The sequence below is a fragment of the Gallus gallus genome, chromosome 2, assembly GCF_016699485.2.
Source record: "Gallus gallus isolate bGalGal1 chromosome 2, bGalGal1.mat.broiler.GRCg7b, whole genome shotgun sequence".
Lineage (NCBI taxonomy): Eukaryota > Metazoa > Chordata > Aves > Galliformes > Phasianidae > Gallus > Gallus gallus.
The window spans coordinates 47,056,196-47,063,362 of record NC_052533.1 but is presented as its reverse complement, the minus strand read 5'-3'; the positions used below and the strand labels follow the sequence as shown (position 1 = coordinate 47,063,362).

At 40.4% G+C, this 7,167-nt stretch overlaps 1 long non-coding RNA gene across 4 annotated transcripts in view; it reads right to left on the bottom strand.

Annotated features, from left to right (window-relative positions):
* Positions 1 to 502: 502 nt before the first annotated feature.
* The window catches only part of LOC101749729, a 55,646-nt gene continuing 48,981 nt past the window's right edge, over positions 503 to 7,167 (bottom strand). For 3 of the 4 annotated variants that reach the window (XR_006938607.1, XR_005855898.2, XR_005855894.2), the window contains one exon: positions 2,999 to 4,280. This is a non-coding gene — a long non-coding RNA (uncharacterized LOC101749729). Of the gene's footprint in view, positions 1,960 to 2,998; positions 4,281 to 7,167 lie in introns of those variants that run through there. The other variant, XR_006938608.1, reaches the window with a different exon arrangement.

Genomic DNA, 7,167 nt, shown 5'->3' with positions numbered 1-7,167 from the left:
TCTCTTCAGCACACACAAAGAAGACTGTGTGGTTAAAGAAGAAGGTGGGTAGGGAGGAATTCAGAGACCATAGGGGATGACGCTGAAAGATTATCCTGCCCAGAAGAGATTTTCATGGCAGGCATAATACAGCCCACTGTTTATACTTCAGAACTCATTCACCTCGGTATCAAGTTTATAACAAATAATATCAGCAATATTTTTAAAACAACAAATATATTCTCAGAGAAGAAAGCAATACATTGTTTGGATTTCTAGGTTATCAGGGTAATCCTAAACAAGTATTCCACTTCAGAGCTACAGAGTACAAAGGATGACCTTATCACAGAATCACAGAAACATTAAGGTTGGCAGGAACCTCTTGACATCACCTAATCTGCCCCTGCAACTTAAGCAGGGTCACATAAAGCAGGTGTCCCAAGACAGTGTTCACTTGGATTTTGAAGATCTCCAAAGGTAGAGACTCTACAACCTCACCAGGCAACCTGTGCAAGGTGTTTCCTGATATTAAGTTGGAATTTTGTCGTTTTAATCTGAGTATGCCACCTCTTGTCCTCACACTGGCTACCACTGAAAAGAGCCTGGCTCTGTCTTCTTCATTCCATCCTGTGAGATATTTGGAAACGCTGATGAGATCCTCCTAAGCTTTCCTTTCCCAGACTGTTCCAGCTCCCTGCCTTTCCTTATAGGAGAGATGCTCCACTCCCTTCACCATTTCTGTGGCCCTTTGCTGAACTTTTTCCAGGATGTTCATATTCCTCTTGTACTAGGGAGCCCATAACTGGACCCAGATCTCCTGATGTAGCCTCACCAGTATGGAATTCAGGAGAAGGATCACCTCTCTCGACCTGTTGGCCACACATCCTAATGGAGTCCTGGATGCTGCTGGCCATGAAGATGCCTTGCTGGTCCTTCATCAGCTTGTTGTTTACCTCATGATCCTCCTCAGCAGAGTCAGAGCTACTTTCCAGCCAGTTATCCCCTGCACATACAGGGACATAACTGTTCTCAATTGTAGATAGATTAGATCAGAAGGAGGATGCCACCTCCTATGTGCCAGAAGGCATGGTAGCAGCTTGCTTCATTGACTACAATGCAGTGCTGAGAATAATGATGAGAGGCATTAGATACGGGGGTCACCTTGCCACACTGAACAAAGCATGCAAGATCCTGCTCATTTACACCAGAAGTTAATCAGAAGTAAATTCATCCTGGAAATGGATCACAGTCTTCCTTTCATGATTGATTGGTCTTTGACACAGAGCAGTGAAAGGACAAAGGCAAATGAGATGATGTGAAAGGGGCTCTTGATCAACCCTGAAAGCACCTTTTAGAGAGAGTGGGTATGCCCAGTTTGGGTAAAAAAGCCCAGATAAAAGAAGTGGTAGAAGAGTGGGGTATGTCCATGGACCAAAAACTGAAGGCATTTCTTTGTGTGCTTAGATAGCTACTGATAGCTATCCCTATACAAGACTACCACTTCAAGAAATAATAATGGCTATCAGTAGCATCCTGCTATTACATTCACCAGTTTGCACAGATTAAGTAATTGAAAACTCACACTATACAACCCCATAAAAGTTAACATATCCTTAACAGCTGGGTTGACCTGTGGGCTAAGATGAGGACTGGCACTGCAGGCATAAAGTAGGAAAGGCTTTGTCTCTGTCCTGATGTTTTACCAACAAATTAAAGAAGACAAAAATTGAGCATTTGAGCTGGCATCTCATAAATGCCTGCTTTCATTCCTGTGATAAACAAATAACCTTCTCTCCCCTTGCATTCTCTTCTCTCTGATTTTCATAACATCTTCAAAGCACCCAGGTGAGCATGATGACATCCCACTGATCCAGCACAGATTTGAGCATGAGAACTGCCTGGGTATTTCTTCAAGAACATCTGCTGAAATTGTTTACAAAGCTTAGTTTCTTTATTGCTTTTCTCCTCTCTCACATCACCCTATATTTACACAAAGAATTTGAGCAGTTAGTATATAAAATCTATGTATTTACAAATGTAAACTACTTTTGGGACAAACTGCATAACAAATTATTTCCGGTTTGCTGTTCTCTTTTTATGTGCAATTCTACCCAAAGAATTCTTGCCTCAAATATGTAGTCTCATCTCTTTACTGATGAGACACTCTGCATACATAAAAATAACAGCAAAAATAATTTAAACTAAAGATAAAACACAGTGAGAAGGAGAACAAGGCTGTCAAGACCTAATGCTCAGCTACCTAATGCTACTTGGATGTAGTCGTTTTCAAGACTCAATGGACAGAAATAGGTCAAAGCAACTGGCCTTGCTTAGGAGCCCACCTGTCATGCTCCAGGGCACCCGGGGGATCAGCACAAGGCTGGTAGGAGCAATATAAATATATGGGAGACACAGGCTGAGTGCTTAGCAGCTGAAACTTGGGTGCGGTACACCACAGGCATGGCATAGCATGTCAAACAGCATGTAGATATCTATGGCTGAACAACTCAATCAAACTTGTCATCTCACAACTGTATAAAGCCAGGCAACGTGTGCAAGGAAATTATTGCTGTAAGTTCACCAAGTGGTTTTCAATAAAGCAGCCTTTGGTATCTATCCTGTTACTTGAGCACATTTGACTGATTTAAGTGCAAATCAACAAATTATAGGTTGATGTAAGGCAGAGATTATTTTCCAGTAGTTTCTGCAGTTGCTTTCCACGCTGTATGAAAGTTATATGGTGAATGAGACTGGCAGCAAATGAATGCCTCTCCTAAACTACTCCACATGTAGGTGAGTGCCAGTTCCTGAAAAATGTAGGTGCCTTAAAAATAGTGAAACATAATCAAGAGGCAGGACTAGGGAAAACTTTTCCCAGCTGTACCATATCCCTGTACCTGAGGCTCTCTCTGCCTGAATGCCTTTTGGTTACAGCAAACACTGTAGCAGGCCTTGAGATAAAGACCATAAGACTGCATTTGCTTCTGACTGAAAACAAACCAACAAGCAAACAAACAAACAAAAAAGCTCAGTCCTTTTGAAAGAAGCAAAAGTAACTTATTTTCAAGCACTTTTAAGAGAGAAAAATATGAAAATATTTAAATTCATCATTTTAAAAACGAAAGTTATTCTTAGCATCTTCTTGCTCAGTAGCCAAAAAAACAGAATCTGAAACAAAACCAAAAATTGTTCATGCTACTCTTTTAAATTTAGATTTGAATAAATTAAATTAGCTTTTGATTAGATTAAGCTAAATTGTATGCCTATTCTAAAAATGGAAATGAAATAAAGGAAGTCAGAATTTGACCACAATTACAGGCAAGCTGGCAGTGGTGAAAATGGTTTTCAAACATGTTTGGGAATCAGATATCTACAAGGTTTCATATTCAAATCTGTGCCAGAACAAACTCTGACCTTGATAAGATTCACTTAGGATCCTATCAGTTCAAGACTGTCTTTTAACTGCAAAGGTGAGAAAGAACAGAAACAGAAGGTGGGAGAAACAACTCTACATATTTTATTGACTAGATAACCTTCCAAACCTGGGCGATTCCTGCTGCCTCCTTCCCTCCTAAAAACGTTGTGTAAAAAGCATGAGTAGAAAGTCTCATGTTGGCTTTTGTGAGGAAAAGCGTGCACAACTAAAGGTGACAGAATCCGCTAGTATATAATGCTATCAGCAGCCATTGCCGGCTCTGAAGAGGTGCATCTCATAGTGACAGAGCACACATTTGCAGTTTCCAAATGCCCATGAGCTTTTCTGGCTTACGTAGAGTTTTTACTTCAAGACATGCTGGTAAACTACAGCAGACGTTCCAATGAAAGTAAGCTTATTCAATAACATTTTTCAGATGCAGCCACAACTTTGCCCAACCCTATTTATACAATAACCATGACTAAATTCGTAGAGCAGTTATTGCAACATAGGCATATCTTGTGTTCTGCACATCTGACCCTCAAACATCAATGCATTAAGACAGCTTTCCTGCCTAGTTGCCATTACATGTGACAAGACAAAAATAAAACCACAAGCCTCTTGTAAACTTTAATCACCATATTAACACCCATGAGAAAAGCTTTGGGTGATCCCAATCTTGTTTAAGAGGGTTCAGCTGTAGATACTTACAGGATGTTCTGCCCCTGCTGATTGCTCATTATCCAAAATTAGCTCCCAGAGAAGTCTTTGCCATGGTGTCTGGCAAAGTGGTAGCTGGACCTGTTTTCAAGAGCTTTTGACATTCTCAGGACCTCCGCTCCTCCAGGAATGCATGCCTTCATGGAGCAGGATGTTATTCAACTTTCTGCAGGGACAAGTCAAGAGTGTTGTTACTTGATGAGGAAGTAAGCCCCTGGAATAATAGGGCAATGACAGTTTTGTTGCTTTCCTTATATACTCTCCAGTTTTCGGGGGGGTTTGCTCATGCTTAGTAACCACTAAGCATGATGGGTTTAGGTTCTCTAAAAGATTCAATAGATCTTGGACACAATAGGACCAATCTTGTAGGCTTTTTGTAAGCAGAATTCTGGTTGATTTTAGCGATGCTCTCCCAGTATCTTGCATAAACAGTTTTAGATGACAATTCAAATGCTTACTAAGCAAGGCTTACAGTTTCTAAGCTCTGAGAGCCTGTAAAACTACATTGTTTTGATGATTTCTTCAAAATTATCCTGGAGATTACAGTTAGCTGTTGGTTTAATTATTTGTAAGATGATGTGATGATACAATACCTTTGTTAGCTATAACACTTTTCAGTGATGCCTGTGGTAACTTTGAGCCGATAACACACTGGGAAGGCTGGTGTGTTGTTTGGTTTTTTTTTCCATAGAAAAATGCTTTTTTTTTTTGCCAAAACATTATTTCACAGAGTTGTTCATCAGAAGAGGCCTGGTTGTATTGTGTCGACTCTTCTGTTGATATTGTCAAAATATTTAAATTTGTTTATTTTTCAGTTACCGCTGTATTATAGTAAGATGTTTATTTTACATCCATTATATATATTGCATATTTAACAAAATGTAAGCAAAACTGAAACTGATCAGAATAGCAATGCCAAAACCAACATTTATCACATTTTCAAGATGAAGGTCTCATTTCCATGTGAGAAATTTCAGTTCTTACAAAGGAGGGTTTTTTTTTTTTTTTCATGGTTTCTCATGAAAGTTTGCTGTAGATGCTCTGCTCCCAAAGGCTTGGTGATAGGAGTGGAAATGTGCTCACTCTGAAAAAAAATCACATCCTCTCATTTCATTTTTAAGATTTTTCCTCTTTCTTTTCATTCCGTATCATTAATATTTTTGTGGTAACCGCTGCTTGGTATTGCTACATTCTTCCATATGAAAATTTCTTTTAATGTGGCCATTATGTAAATAAATATCTCTAAAATATACTTTGCTATGTTACAAACTAGAGCTTTAAAACATATGCTTCTTATAACTCTTATAAAAATTAATGAAACACTCATTCTTACGCAGCGAGCTGAGCTTAACTTTGAAAGACTATGTGAAATTGCTGAACTAAAATAAATGAGATTGCTGTTAACGTAAAATATCCATTTGAAATACTCAAATACTCTGGTATTTAAATTTAGCTCATTCTGCCTCTGGCACATGATTTTGGAAGTAAGCCAGTTTGTCTTAAAAGTAATAAAGTACTGTGCAAATCCAGAATGGACCGTTTTGGAGCAAAGCTGTACTTGTATTGCACTGACTGTCCTTGGGTGTAAGTGAAGGGAAATAGCTTCTCAACAATTAAAATCATGCCCTAGGGATGCGAACAGAACGATTTTCACTTTTTGGGTTGATTCCGTCTGGCGTTTCCCAACTATTTACTTTCCCTGACTATTTACTCCCACGGAAGCTGTATTTTCCACTAAAATAGCTGCAATTAAGATGAGAAGTTCTGGAGTGATGCTGGTCCCAGCCTGTGGTCACGGCGTGGTTATAGGCAGAGCTGTGCTTGGCGCTGGGCTGCACGCACCAATGCCTGTTTAGTCACTGATGGGTTGCCTGCACCGAGGGCTGTCCCCCAAAACACAGGGGAGGTGATGAGCACGCCTGGTGGCACCAAGAGGAGGATGGGTTCCTGTGGCTCATAGCCCCTGTGCTCCCAGTCAGCGCCAAGCAGGTGAGGAAGCAGAGCCCTTTGATCCCGTACCAGCTCAGGGTGGGCCTGTCTCCTTTGGTTTAATGGTGAATGAACAGCGTTCCTGAGGGGTATGAGAGGCCCAGAGAAGTGACACTGCCATCCCATATTTTAGTCTGGACCTGAAGAAGTGTAACAGGTCTGCGTGGGACTTGCCTCTACACGTGGGCAAGTTAAAATCATTGCCACAACTGCACTTGTGTTGGCTCCATCACAATTACTTCCCACTGTGGGCAAAAACACAGAGAGAAGAGTTCCCACTCTTCTTTACAAAGTTTGTAAAGAGATGCATAGCTTTCTAACAACAGCATGAGACAGAAAAATAAATTCATTAGCTATTTCTAAATGTGCTAAGCTTTCTAATAAGTGATGGTGTCTTTGTGATGACTGCTCTGGCAGCCCTTCCCACTGAGATTGCGCTCTACCTGAGCAGGCTTTGCACCAAGAAAAGGGATACGCTGCTGTCAAGCACAGCAGTGAAGCTCCCTGCATGGTGTCATTCAGAGAAGCTGTCTTCAGAAATGCATGTTTTTCTCTGCCTGAACAACAACAACAACAACAACAAAAGGCAGAATAAGCAATGTGTTTGTTATCTAGCAACTGGTGCGGGAGCAGGTAAATAGAGAAGAATTAAGGGTAATTTCCAGGCTGAGAGGAAAGAGAAGCAGGGAGGAATGGTTCAGCTTTCCCTGCAAAAGACAGATCTCTGTTTTTTTGATGCAGAAATAAGACAGGAAGCGATGCAGTCTGATCAAAAGGCAGCTTGAACCACATATAGCTTCCATTTAAAGCAGCTTGCAGCTGGCCAGCCCTTTTCAGGATCAGATCAATATTTGGCATAGGCCACTACTGTTTGCTTTCAACTTTAGTCATTAAGAAAGACCAAAGTTTTTCAGGTCATACGGACAATTCCTCCCTGAAGGGAAAATGAAAAATAGGAATATTTGCCAAGCTGAGGGGATAGCAAATGATATAAGTCTGTAGTTGTTTTACAAGAAGCAACCTTTCCAAACATTACACATTCTTAGTAAGAATGGTATTAACCC